The sequence below is a fragment of the Pistacia vera genome, unplaced genomic scaffold (genome assembly GCF_008641045.1).
Source record: "Pistacia vera cultivar Batoury unplaced genomic scaffold, PisVer_v2 Contig549, whole genome shotgun sequence".
Taxonomy (NCBI): Eukaryota; Viridiplantae; Streptophyta; class Magnoliopsida; order Sapindales; family Anacardiaceae; genus Pistacia; species Pistacia vera.
Window position 1 is genome coordinate 830,408 of NW_022196389.1, and position 15,035 is coordinate 845,442.

Sequence of the window (15,035 nt, forward strand, 5' to 3'; positions counted from 1 at the left end):
AGTCATGGATGGCTTAAGTGCCAATTTGTCTTGTGAGCAAGCAATACAAGCACTCTCATTAGGTGATAGAATCTTTAGATTTTTTAATGGGTGCCCATGTGAGTTTTCTATGATCCTACACATCATAGTAGATCTTGGGTGACCGAGACGATCATGCCAAATTTTAAAAAGTTCAGGATTAGTGAACTTTTGGTTTATAACTACATAGACTTCAACATTCGTGTAATATAACCCCAATGAGAAAGTAGAGAGTTTCTCCAGTACATGCTTCTCAAATGAAATATTACCATCGTTGCTATTTAAGCTGTTAGCGCAATTGAAGAAAAAGAAGCTCTTACTTTAGTTTTCAAGAAGCTAGGGAGTCTTTGGTACTTCCAATCAATGAGAATCATTTCACCGATAATCGATTTAAGGAAGAAGACCCCAACACCTCTCTCGATTGACTATCTTGATGCGAAGGGGCCGCTTCTTCATGAACCAAAAGTTATAGTTTTCCTAAACCAACAGATCCTCTTTCTTACAACATTTTCGGAGTAGGCTTAGTTCACCGGTTCCACCGAATGCTCCTATCTCTCAGCAAAGATCGTCTGAGTGTGCAGTTATGCTTCGGATGCTTTGCCATAGAATAAATCGACTTAGTTTCTATTCTTTTCTGATGCACTTGCTTTATATCTGAGTGTTTCAAGTCTCGATAATGAGGATCCTATGATTACATATGGTGATCGGTCTAGAAACGTCCTAAGCCCCAATATTATTTTGATTAAGGGCACATATAATACGATAATACTATCATAGTGTTGAACGACCATGTCAAAAGACAGTAATTGATCTTACTTGTCAAGGTTGTTTGATGACAACCTGTTGCAACACATGGGTATTTGTTGAATGCAACTTAATTGGACCCCTCAATTATCAGAAACTACCATGAAGACCCCCTACCGTTTATTTTAGGTGTTAAATTGGATATTGACTAGGTTTGACTAATAAAATGTCTTAATTGCCCCTAAAAAATTCAATTTTATACCTTTTCATTACTGACTATGTTTGACTTGTGGAATATCTAAAGTACCCGTGAAGCATTTTAGTTTTACATAATATTTTTCTAAAATCTTCTAAATATTTTTAAACTTTCCATTAATTTTTTTTGTTTATTTAAAATAAATTGAAAAAGGAACTTATAAAATGTGAAAAAAAATTATATCTTAAAATTGAATTTAATTTGAAAAAATTAAAAAAATAAAAAATGAACCTCGAAAATTTAAAAAAAATGAAAAAAAAATTATAACAAAAAAAAAAAAACTGAAATAAATCCAGCCACCAATCCACAACCGGCACGCTTTGGTGCCAATTGGGTTGGATTTGGTCAATGCAGCTAGATGTTGGCTGCTTCGGCCAATAGAAGTGGTTGGTTTCCTAGGAAAATAGTTGGTCAAGCCAGGCCAATGGCTAAGCATGGCCACGCCTTGCGTAGCCAATAACTGGCTAGGATCTGGCAGCGTAGGCCAGATCCGACACTGGAAGGCCATAGGTGTTGGTCGATCTTACTGGCCTTTTTTTTTTTAAATTTTTTTAACACTTTCTATATATTTTTCAGATTATTTTTTCAATTTTCATATTCTTTAACTTTTTTTTTTTAGAAATATTTTAAAATCTATTTTATTAATTTGTTTGTGTTTCAAAATATTTTAGTTTTTTTTTTCAATTTTTATGTTCTTCTTTTTCAGATTTAAAAAAAAAAATTATTTTTATTTTTTACATTATTATATTATTAATCTTTTAGATAGTTAATTCTTTATAAAAAAATTATTTACAAAATATAATATCTTTTTTTTAACATAAACAGTCCGTTTTATCCTTCATTTGTTAGAACTAATGGCTAAAAAGGTATACACACACACACACATATCCCTTGCCCTCTTTAACTCTCTCACAAATTTACAACCTGCTTACCTTATATACAAGCTGGCATAATAGTTACATAGAGGTTACAATAGCAGTTACAACCCTATCTACCAGTTACATAGCAGTTGGCTTACATACTAGTCTATCTAGACAAATATAACCGTCCCACAACCTTTGTCCAGCAACCATACAGCCTTGTCTGATCATCCCATCATCTGATGCACAACCACATGCACCCCATGCACATTGCTCTATGTCTCATGCATGTACTTAGCCACTTGTTGTTTGTCTTGTATGTTTGCACACATCTCAGCTCGTGTGCCTCTGCTTAACTTGCGCATGGACGCCCCACACCCATGTTAACACATGCCAACGCGCGCATGTTGTAGCTTGCAAGTGCCAACACCTGCTAGCCATCTCATCAGTGAGTACTTGGTGTCCCAACGCTCAAACACCCAATACCTGATCTCGCCCATCCTTGTTTTGCATACACCTATGTGTTGTCTTGGCAAGGTTGTGGCTAAGGATGAAAGCCACACGTCTGCCCTTGCCCTTGGCATCCTTAAGGGTCTTACAAACCACCCCCACCAGAAGAGCCCGACTTCCTCGTTGGAATGGTGGAAATGTACTCTTGTACAATGTTCTCAAACTGCCACAAATCTATATCTCTTTCCCACAAAACCTCACTTTCTTTCCCCCTTTTCCACTTCACCAAATTCTCAATTCGGCAATTCTTCTTATGTTGTCCCATCCTCCGATGATCTAATATCTTTTCAATCTCATCATCAAACTGTTTTCTGATCATGGGAGGAGCTCTCTTAGCTTGGGTCCTTGAAGAATCCTCATTATCAGCATGGAATGGTTTCAAGAAGCTTACATGAAATGTGGGATGTACCTTGATCCGTTCAGGCAGTTTCAACCTAGAAGCAACATCACCCACTTTGCTTACAACCTCAAACGGTCCATCATACTTTGGAACCAATGCCCTATGCACTCGTTTGCTATTGATCTTCTTCCAAATCTGAGGAGTGAGCTTGAGTAGCACTTGGTCACCCACCTCAAACTCTAATAGCCTCCTCTTAGCATCAGCATACTTTTTCATCCTCTTACTTGCCTTCCACAAGCTATCTTGAGCTTGGTCAATAATCTCGTCTGTCCTTAGTCACCTTCTTAGCAGCAGGAAATTTCCCCTTTGCTGGCTGTCTAGCAATCTCTATTGGGGTAAAGGGTTGTTGCCCCAATACCAACTCAAAAGGACCCAGCTCTGTTAAAGATGATTTGTGCAGATTGTAGCAAAACTGTGCAGAATCCAACAACTCTAACCAATTTCGTTGGCTAGCAGTAACATAATGCCGAAGATACTCCTCTAGCAAAGCATTCGCCCGTTCAATCTGACCATCCGTTTGTGGGTGATTGGCTATAGAAAACTTCAGTTCGATTCCCATCATATTGAAAAAGAGTAATCCAAAACCGTCCAGTAAACTGTGCATCTTTATCACTAACCAAGTCTACTGGTACTCCAAAATATTTCACCATGTTTTTATAAAATAAGGCAGCAGCTGTCTCTACTAAACAAGCTTCTGGTGCTACCATAAAAACAACATATTTTGAAAATCTGTCCACCATAACAAGGACTGAAGACATACCTTCCACCTTTGGGAACCCGCTGATACCCAAGGCCTCTCCAGAATGGGTAAGGGTTGTAACAACCTATCTACCTTTCTTCTTTCTATCTTTTCCAATTGACAAACCAAACAAGTTGTCACATAGGATTCGATATTGGCTTCCATTTTAGGCCAATAATAATCCATTGTCAACAAAGCCAAAGTTCTCTCCCTATCAAGATATCCTGCCCACGGTGAATCGTGAACTTCTTTCAACAACAACCTTCTCAATCCACCTTTATTTGGGATATACAACCTGTCTCCTTTGGCATGCAACAACCCATCCTCTAACCAATAACGCCGTATAGTACCATCACGAACTTTTGTCACCAAGTCCCTATACTAAGCATCCTGATCGGCAGCCACTCGCAACCTATCCAACATGTTAGATTCCACCCGAGTTATTGCATATAAAGCATCAACCACCTGTTTCCTGCTCAAAGCATCAACAACTTGATTGTGCCTTCCCGGCTTGTGTTGCCATGTAAAATCATACTCAGCCAAAAGTTCTTGCCACTGAGCCTATTTTCGGGACAACTTCTTTTGTGTCTTGAAGAAAGTATTGGCCACATTGTCTGTCAACACTACAAATTTCGTGCCTAGCAAGTACACTCTCCACACCTGCAAACAATGCACCATAGCCACCATTTCTTTCTTGTGCAGAATACTGCTACTCTACCCCATTTAACTTTCAACTTTCAAAAGCTATGGGATGTCCCTCCTGTACTAACACTCCACCAATGGCTTTCTCTGAAGCATCCGAATGCACTTCGAAAGGTAACTCAAAATTTGGCAATCTCAACATCGGTTCTAAGGCAATGGCTTCCTTCAACTTTTCGAAAGCCTTGGAGCATGATTCTGTCCACCCCTACTATTGCCCCTTTTTCAGCAAGTTTGTCAACAAGGTTGCTTTCTTTGAATACCTCACAATGAACTTGCGGTAATAGTTTGCCAAACCCAAGAAAGATCTCAACTCAGGAACTTTTGTAGGAGCCAACCATTCCACAATCGCCTGCACCTTCTTTGGATCCATCCTCACTTGACCCTTACTCACCAAGTGCTGCAAGAACATGATTTCCTGTTTAGCAAATTCACATTTTTCCATCTTTACATACAGTTGATGTTCTCTCAACTGCATTAGTACCCTTTGCAAATGAATTAAATGCTCATCCAAATTTCAACTATAGATCACATTATTATAAAAATATACCACCATAAATTCATCCAAGAACTCGTACAGTACATCATTCATCAAATTGCAAAATGCAGCTAGTGCGTTTGTCAAGCCAAACAGCATGACTAAAATTTCATAAAAACCATACCTGGTCACACAAGTGGTCTTAGGCTCATCTCCTGCAACAATTCTGACTTGCCAATATCCCGATCGCAAGTCCAACTTAGTGAAAACTGAAGCCCTACTCAGCCTATCAAGGAGATCTTGAACAAGGGGAACATGATACTTGTTCCGAATTGTAACCTTGTTCAATGCCCTATAATCCACACATATCCGAAGGGAACCATCTTGCTTTTTCTGAAACAATACAGGAGCACCATAAGGAGCCTTTGAAGGTCTCACTGCACCTGCATCAAATAAATCATCAAGCTGTTTTCGGAGTTCTTTCAACTCCATGGGAGACATTTTATATGGTGGACGAGCATGTGGAAACGCCCCTAGTTTCAACTCAATCTTGTGATCAATTGCTCGTCTTGGAGGAAGTTCTTTTGGCAACTCTTGTGGCCTAACATCAGCAAAGTCTCGTAATAACTCTGCCATAGCATCCGACACTTCTACCTTCTTATCAGGCTTTATCTCTATCATTGTTGCCAAATACGTTTCCTGCCCTTTCTTCAGCCCACGCTTCATTGCCGTGGATGAGATAGTAGTCAGTTTAGCCTGTCCTGGTTTGCTACTCACTCTCGATGAATAGCAAGATACAAAACAAGGACTTGATTCATGATTTATCATCATTCCACTCAAGTAAGGTATCACCGACACCTTTGTTGCCTTGAAAGAACTCTATCCCCAAAATAATGTCAAAATCATCTAAAGGAACAACAATCAAGTTGATCTTACCCGTTCAACAACCCACACATACTTGCACGTTGTAAGCTATTCCAGTCACCCCGCGTGCACGAGAGTTCACAGCCTTTACAGTTGTAGGACTCTTGGAAAGTGCTAGCCCCAACTTTGAAACAACCCTATCTACCACAAAATTATGAGTTGCTCTAGTATCCAGCAAGGCTTTAATTTGACTATCCCTCACTTTCAAATCAACAAACAGTAGAGTATTTCGAGCGGCACCCTTGCTCACAACTCCAGGGTAAGTATCACCCTTGTTCTTCTTTGAATTCGTTTCTACTGGCATAGTATTTATCAATTGTATTGGATTCATAATAATCTGCTCACCATTAGACTCTCCCTCTTCACCCATCAAAGCATTAAACTTTTCTCTCTTTGGGCAATCCCTTGCCCTATTGGTCCACCATAAATGAAACAATCGGACATCATTTTACCTTCTTTGTTTTCCTTGGAGAAATTACTGCCAGCAACTGCCTTCCCCTTTTCACTAGTAGAATTTCTTTTCCAAAAGTGGAAGTCTTTCTTACTTCCCTTGATTTCCCGGTGTTCTTCTTTGCTTTTGTTGCAACAATAGGCTCTCTCTCCTTGCTACTTTTGAAGCCTACCAACCCATCCACCGCAGCAATAGCAATGGTAAATCCTACACTTTCTGCCTTCGCAATTCAACTTGCGCCCAACCTTGAAAACCTAACATAAAGTTAAACAACTTGTCCTCCTTGGACATGTTTTGAATGTCTAACAACAAGGAACTGAACTCTTTTACATACTCCTTCACGGTACCCTTTTGTTGGAGCTTTTTCATCCAGTCCCTAGCATTCCATGTTTATTTCCCAGTAAGAATTGATCCTTCAATTCCTTCTTGAGTTTCTCCCAAGTATCAACCTTGGGTCTACCCGCACTCACATCATCTGCCAATCTTGTACGCCACCACAATTTAGCATCCCCAGCCAAATACATACTAGTTATCAAGACCTTCTCAACATAAGGGACTTTTACGGCCTCAAAATACTGCTCCATATCCCACAAGAAATTTTCCAACTCCTTGGCGTTTCTAGCACCCTGAAAAGCCTTCAGTTCGGGTACTCTTATCTTGGCAGTACTTCCTCCATCAAGACTACGAGGGAGGGCATGCTTCAACAAGGCATTGTCATTCATAAGGGCATCCAATCTCTTGTTAGTCATGTCCACCATTTCCATAAATTGCTTATGGAGAATTTCAAAACTCTGATCAGTTTGATCAAGTCTCTCATTAATGGTCGTAGCCTGGCCATTTGCATTTCACCCAGCATCTCTTCTAATTGAGTCACTCTTTCCCTTAAGGCGTCCATATCAACCCTTCTTGGCATGAAACAACAATAAGGAAAATATAAGAATGAACCTAGTTATAACCGGGCTTTGATACCACTGTCATAAGGCCCAAACTCCCTTCTAGGCACTGCACAGCACAAATGCACCAAGCACTTGTCAGCCTTCCTCAAATGTGCATATCCCTATTACAAAATCACATACACAATACACAAGAGAGGCTAATGAAAGTATAATGCACAGAATATAAGGGAAAACCCAACCTATATATACATATATATATATATATATATATATATATATATATATATATATATATATATCCACTGATTACAATCTGATCTCGATCACATATTCAGCACCCAAGTTACAAACAAAGGTATACACACACATATCCCTTGCCCTCTCTAACTCTCTCACGAATTTACAACCTGCTTGCCTTATATACAAGTTGGCATAGCAGTTACATAAAGGTTACAATAGCAATTACAACCCTATCTAGCAGTTACATAACAGTTGGCTTACATACAAGTCTATCTAGACAAATATAAACATCCCACAACCTTTGTCCAGCAACCATGTAGCCTTGTCTAATCATCCCATCATCTAGTGCACGACCACATACAGCCCACGCACATTGCTCTCTGCCTCATGCATGTACTTAGCCACTTGTTGTTTGTCTTGTATGTTTGCACACGTCCCAGCTCGTGTGCCTCTGCTGAACCTGCGCATGGGCGCCCTACACCCATGTTAACACATGCCTGCGCGTGCGTGTTCTAGTTTGCAAGTGCCCACACTTGCTAGCCATCTCATCAGTGAGTACTTGGTGTCCCAACACTTAAACACCTGATACCTGATCTCGCCCATCCTTGTTTAGCATACACCCGTGTGTTGTCTTGGCAAGGCTATGGCTAAGGATGAAAGCCACACACCTGCCCTTGCCCTTGCCCTTGCCTTTGGCATCCTTGAGGGTCTTACACCTGGCTTGTTACAAATATAATCAATCCGAACCCCTTTCAAAGCTTTAGTGAAAACATCTCCTAGTTGCTCTCCAGTCTTCACATATCCTGTAGAGATTAAACCTTGCTGTATTTTCTCACGAATGAAATGATAGTCAATTTCAATATGCTTAGTTTGTTCATGAAATACGAGATTAGAAGCAATATGAAAAGTGGCTTGGTTATCACACCACAATTTCGTTGGCAAAGAGGCCATAAGACTTCAGTCAAAAGCTGATATATCCATATTACTTCACACACAGACTGGGCCATAGCCCTATATTTCTATTCTGCACTAGATCGGGACACAACAGTTTGCTTCTTACTTTTCCATGAGACCAAATTTCCACCAACAAAAACATAGTAGCCCGTAGTGGATTTCCTATCTATCTTGGAACCCGCCCAATCTGCATGAGAGAAGAACTCAATATTATTATGTCTATGATTTCCGTACAAAATACCATGGCCTAGAGCTTCTTTCAGATAACATAGAATTTGTTCTAACGTTGCCCAATGGTCAACCATAGGAGAAGATATGAATTGACTTACTACACTGATAGAGTAAGTGATCAGACTTGCTCTTTGTCATTCCAAACTTTTCAAACCAAGCACGTGGACTTTGTTTCAAACCATACAACGATTTGCGAAGATGACAAACTTTCCCATGCTGCCTCTGAGCAACAAACCTAGGTGGTTACTCCATATAGACTTCTTCCTGAAGGTCACAATGTAAAAAGACATTTTTTATGTCCAATTGATGTAATGGCCAAGAATGAGTAGCCGCCATAGAGATAAATAAGCGAACAGAAGTCAATTTAGCCGTAAGGGAAAAAGTGTCAGAATAATCCACTAAGCATGGCCTTCAGCCATAAGACAAGCTTTAAGCCTAGCCACTGATCGTAGCATCACGCCAGGATTTACTTTAACAGAAAAACCCATTTGCATTCAATAGGTCTCTTTCCAGTAGGTAAGTCAACCAAGGTCCAAGTACCATTAACATCTAAAGCATTCATCTCTTCTATCATAGCATCACGCTAGACAAGATGAGATAAGGCTTCATGAACAGTTGCAGGAAGGGAGACAAAGTCGAATGAGGCCACAAATGAACAAGAAGATGATAGGTGATCATAAGAAACAAATGAAGAGATAGGATAAGTACACTGATGTTTACCTTTCCGAAGAGCAGTAGGAAGATCAAGATCACTCAAGGCTGGATCCAACAACGAAGAGTCTTGGGCAGGACATGAATTCTAAGAGTCTTCTTGACAAGGAACACAGGTATCGGAATCACTGGAGATTGGATCTGACGACGAAGGGACTGGTACAGGAAGTTCCTGTCAACGAGGATAGACAATACGAATTTGAGGTAGTGGACAGATAGGAGGTGGTGCCTGAGGAGGAACAGTAGGTGGTGAAGCCTCAAGTGTGGAAGTAACTGGTAGGGATGTGGCAGTGTAGATTAGTAAGTCATCGTCCTCCCCCTGGCTTGTATAGGTAGACGAAGTAGGAAAAAAATGGGTATTTTCTAAGAAAGTAACATCAGGTGAACCAGATATCTATTAAGACTAGGACAATAGCATCGATATACCTTCTGAAGGTGAAAGTAACCTAGAAAAACACATTTAAGAGATTTGGGATCTAACTTCGTTACCTGGGGTCGAACATCACGAACAAACAAGTACTATCAAATATCTTTGGTGCAATAGGAAACAAAGGCTTGGACGAGAAGAGGACACTGTAAGGAGTGGAACCATTCAGAATAGATGAAGGCATGCAGTTAATTAGAAAATAGGTCGTGGAAACTGCATCGGCCCAAAACTGTTTAGGAACTTGCATTTGAAATAATAGGGCTAGGGCGGTTTCAAAAAGGTGCCTATTTTTCCTCTCGGCTACTCCATTTTGGGACGGTGTGGCAACACAAGAGGATTGATGAAGAATGTCATGCAGACTCATATAGGACCAAAAAGAACTCGAAAAATATTCTTTGGTATTATCGCTTCTTAATGTCTGGACAGAAGTGTTAAATTGAGTTTTAACTTCAGCACAAAAGGCACAAAAATGAGAAAATAACTCAAAACGATTTTTCATTAAATAAAGCCAAGTTATACGAGAGTTGTCATCAACAAAGGTAACAAAATATTTAAATCTAGGTTTAGACATAATAGAACATGGACCCCAAACATCTAAATGAACTAATTCAAAAGGTACACTAACCCATTTATTGACTCTTGGACTTGAAGGAAGATGGTAGTGTTTGGCAAATTGACATGACTCATAATCTAACAAAGATAAATTATTAAACTAAGGACATAGTTTCTTTAACAATGGTAAAGAAGGATGTCCTAACCGACAATCTGCCTCAAAAGGGGTCGAAATACTGAAACATACAATGGTTCTAGGCACCTGTGTGTCAAGGATGTAGAGCCCTCCCGATTCATATCCTTTACCAATAATTTGCCTCGTCATAAGATCCTAAAACAGGCAATGATCAGGGAAAAATGAGATGCAACATTTAAGAGCACGAGTGAGTTTACTCATAGAAATTAAATTAAAAGCGAACTATGGTAGACTCAATACAGAGGATAGGGAAATTAACAGAGTAGGGTTAACAAACCCAGACCCAAGAACACAAGAAGTTGACCTATCAGCTAAAGTGACATTAGACAAGGAATTATGTGACTAATATGTTGAAAAGAGACTAGGATTACTTGTCATATGATTTGTGACACTAGAATCAATGACCCATTTGGAGGATGAGGAAATAAGACATGTATTTGGTTTACCTGACTCGGCGAGAGCAGTGATGGAAGTAGATGAGGACTTCAATGATTCTTGATGTTGAGAAAACTTGGCAAACTCATCAGCTGAAATCATAACCGTCTTCTCAAGAGTATCAGTAGCGGCAACATGATCTGACTGAGTTTTCTGGGCCTTATTTTGCAATTTTCTGATGGAACTCCCCTATAAAATAGATCAACCACAATCACAACACAACACAATAACAGATAATATGCACAAACTGAAGGAAATAAAAATAGTATTAACTAGGATTGAATTATCCCTTAGGAGACCAATTCATTCATGAACAGTTTCCCAGCAGTTCGAGGAGCTAAGGCCTTCCCAATTAGTCCAAAGAAGATATTCCTTGATAAAGACCTACCTCACACTCTCCCCTCTATATACTAGTTATTCTATTCTCTAACCACTTATCAGCCACGTATACTTTCTTATAACAAACTCACCACACTCCTAAAAAACTCACCCTCATTGCACCTTACTACTTATTCCTACCATTGCCCTTTGATTTATAAACCTTGTGTATGGGTGGTCTAACAATACGATAACAACCCCCCCCCCCCCCCGGCCCCGGTGAAGAGCGACCTTGCCCTTAAAGTGGAATTGAGGGAATTGGCTGTTGATTACATCAAAGGATTCCTAGGTAGCATCAAAAGAAGGCAAATCATGCCAACGGATGAGAACTTCTGTGGACCCATCAATATGGGTGCGTATATCCAGGATTTTTGCAGGTGGCACTAGAAGTTCTAGGTCATCCGTAAGAAAAAAGGGTAGAGGTTGAACAGGTACTGAACTATGCAGGTTGTGCTTCAACTGCGACACATGAAAAACTGGATGAATACGGGCGATAGTGGGAAGTTCCAGCTTGTACGCCACCTGACCGATTTTTCCAGTGCACAGAAAGGCCCATAAAACTGGGGGCTAAGTTTTTCATTCAACCGTGTTTCCAGAGACTTAAATTTGTGGGGCTGCAACCTAAGGTAAACATGATCACCTGGAAAAAATTGGACATCCCGCTGGTGGCGGTCTGTCTGCTCTTTCATGTGAACCTGTGCCACTTCTAGGTTGTGTTTGAGTTCCTATAGGATGGCATTTTGCTCACGGATCTGGTGGTTCACATCATCCACCTGGGAGGTATAATCGGTGAATTTAAGAAGGGTCGGAGGGTCACGTCCGTATAAGGCTTTGAAGGTGTCATCTTGGTCGACCTATGATATGTAGTGTTATACCAAAATTTAGCCCAAGACAACCAATGTGGCGATTGACGAGGCTGTGAGCTGTAGAAACAACGGAGGTATGCCTCTAAGCACTTATTCACCACTTCGGATTGGCCATCCGTTTGAGGATAGCTAAATTTCAAAGTTGTCCCCAAGACTTTGAATATTTCTTGCTAAAAGTGACTCATGAAAAGTCTGTCCCTATTGGAAATGATGGACTTAAGAAAACCATGAAGTTTCACAATCTCTTTCATGAATACTAAGGCCACCTCTTTGGTAGTATAAGGGTGTGATAAAATCAGAAAATGGCCATATTTAGTCAATCGATCAACTACCACTAGAATGCTATCGAACCCTTTAGCCCGCGGAAGACCCCCAATGAAGTCCATTGTCAATTCATCAAATGCCTGAGAAGGAATAAGAACTGGCTGAAGTAGCCCCGTAGGTTTCAGAGCTGAATGTTTGTTAACTTGACATACGGAGCAAGTTTTAACAAATTCTTGGACATCAGTCTTTATGCCTACCTAATAAGCCACATTTGCAACCCTTTTGTATGTCTGAAAGAATCCGGAATGACCCCCTGATGGACTTGAATGAAATTTAGTTATTAATTTATGAACAAATCGTGAGCCTTTAGGCAAAACCAACCTATCTTTGTACAATAAATAGCCATGGCAGAGTTTGTAGTTGGGTCGGCTATTGGGCTCCAAAATCAAGTCCCGAATCAAATGCCTAAGCTTAGGGCCCTGTTGGCATTCATTTGCCAAGTCCTCATACTCTACAAACTAGATCACTGACAAAGAAGTTAATTCTGGTTCCTCGTCTCGTCTGGATAATGTGTCAGCTACCTTATTAGCGGTTCCCGGCTAATAATGGATGTCAAATGAAAACCCCATTAATTTGGACAACCATTTCCACTGTTCCAGAGTTTTAATCTGTGATCCTTGAGAAATTGGAGGCTTTGCTAATCTGTTCGAATGATAAACTTCCTGCCTAGTAAGTAAGGACTCTATTTGTGCATGGCGAAGACAACGGCCATCAACTCTCTTTCATAGACCGATTTTTGTTTAGCTTAAGGGGAGAAAGCCTTACTTAAGTAAGCTATAGGTCTTGCTTGTTGAACTAATACTGCTCCCATACCGTGGCCCGAGGCATCTATGTGTATGTCAAAAGGAGTGTTGAAATCAGGAGCTGCCAGAACTAGAACAAAAGTCATAGCCTTCTTCAATGATTCAAAGGCTTGCTGGGCCTCTAGATCCCAACTAAAAGAGTTTTTCTTTAGCAATCTCGTGAGTGGTTGGGCTATGCTTCCAAACCCCTTAACAAATCTGTGGTAGTACCCTATTAGTCCCAGAAATCCGCGAAGGCTTTTCACAGTAGTTGGCATTGGCCATGAAACCATAGTTGCAATTTTTTGGGGGGTCATCTTCATCCCCGTTAGCCGAAATTAGGTGACCCAAATACTCCAGTTTCTGCTGCCCAAATAAACACTTCTTAAAACTCACTAACAATTCATTATCGTCCAATATCCGAAGAGCTTGCCGAAGGTGTATGATGTGGGACTCCAAGTCAGGGCTGTAGATAAGAATATCGTCAGAAAAGATCAACACAAACTTCTGCAAAACTGGCTTGAAGATAATGTTCATTAGTGAATGAAACGTGGAGAGAGCATTGGTCAAGCCGAATGGCATGACAACAAACTCGTAGTGCCCCTCATGTGTTTGAAAAGCTGTTTTAGGAATATCTGCGTCTTTGATCCTGATTTGGTGGTACCCGGACCAAAGGTCCAGCTTAGAGAAGTTGGTCGCCCCTGCCAACTCATCCAACAACTCCTTAATGGTAGGAATGGGAAACTTGTCAGGAATTGTTATTTTGTTGAGGGCCCTGTAGTCAACGCAAAACCTCCAACTTCTATCTTTTTTCTTGACTAACAACACCAGGCTGGTGTATGGGCTGATACTAGGCTGGATGATTCGGGCTACTAACATTTCCTTCATCAACCTTTCAATTTCATTTTTTTGGAAATACAGGTACCTATAGGGTCTAATGTTAGGGGCTGGCGCACCTTCTTTAAGGGTTATGGCATGGTCATGAGTACGGTGTAGAAGAAGCTTGGATGGCTGATAAAAAAGGTGTATATACTGATCCAACACTTCTTGAACTCTAGGATCGACATCCTCTCCCTTAGACATTATCCTTCCCTCAATCGTACAACACTCCACCAGAAACCTTTCCCCTGTGTTATTAATGGATCGTATCATTGATTTCAGGGAGACTACTGACCTCACTAGAGATGGGTCCCCTTGTAAACTAACTTTGATCCCTCCACCTCAAATTTCATAGTCAATTTCTTCTAGTTGGCACACACATCTCCTAAAGAACTCAGCCATGTAACACCCAATACAACATCAGCATCGCCTAACTCAAAAGGAAAGAAGTCTTGCCTAATTCGAACTCCTTGTACCTGCAGAGGAACATGTCAACATGCTCCTTCCCCTTTAACCGTGACTCCATTTCCCACCATCACCTTAAACAACTGCCCCTTTTCCACCGCAATACCAAGCCTACCCACCAACTCGTGAAATAAAATTGTGGGATGCCCCACTATCAACCAACACCACCACATCAGTATTCCCAATTTGTCCCTTAACCTTCAAAGTTTTGTCCGACTTTTATACCCACAATGGAATTCATGGACTGAGCTAAAGCATTACCTTTAGGGTTGGAGTTTTCGTCATTTTCTGGTGGAGATTTGTCCTTCTCAGAGTCATTATCTTCCCAAGCCAATAGAATCTACAGTGATTTACTCTTACAATGATGATTAGGGCTGAATTTTTCATCACAACGGAAGCAGAGTCCCCTCTCCCTCTTGTACTGGATGTCGGCCTCGGACAGTCGTCAGAAATTTCCCCTTGTTCCCCCTTGAAAATTCGAAGTTCCTATTTTTGGTGCTCTTTCGCTTCTTTCTGGTGCACGAGATGACGCGATGTGAGTGGAATCTGGCGGTTTTGTTGAATTGGGCCACCACGCAGGTCGGGTCAGGTCGGGTCTGGTCTGGGCTGGGCTGTTGGTT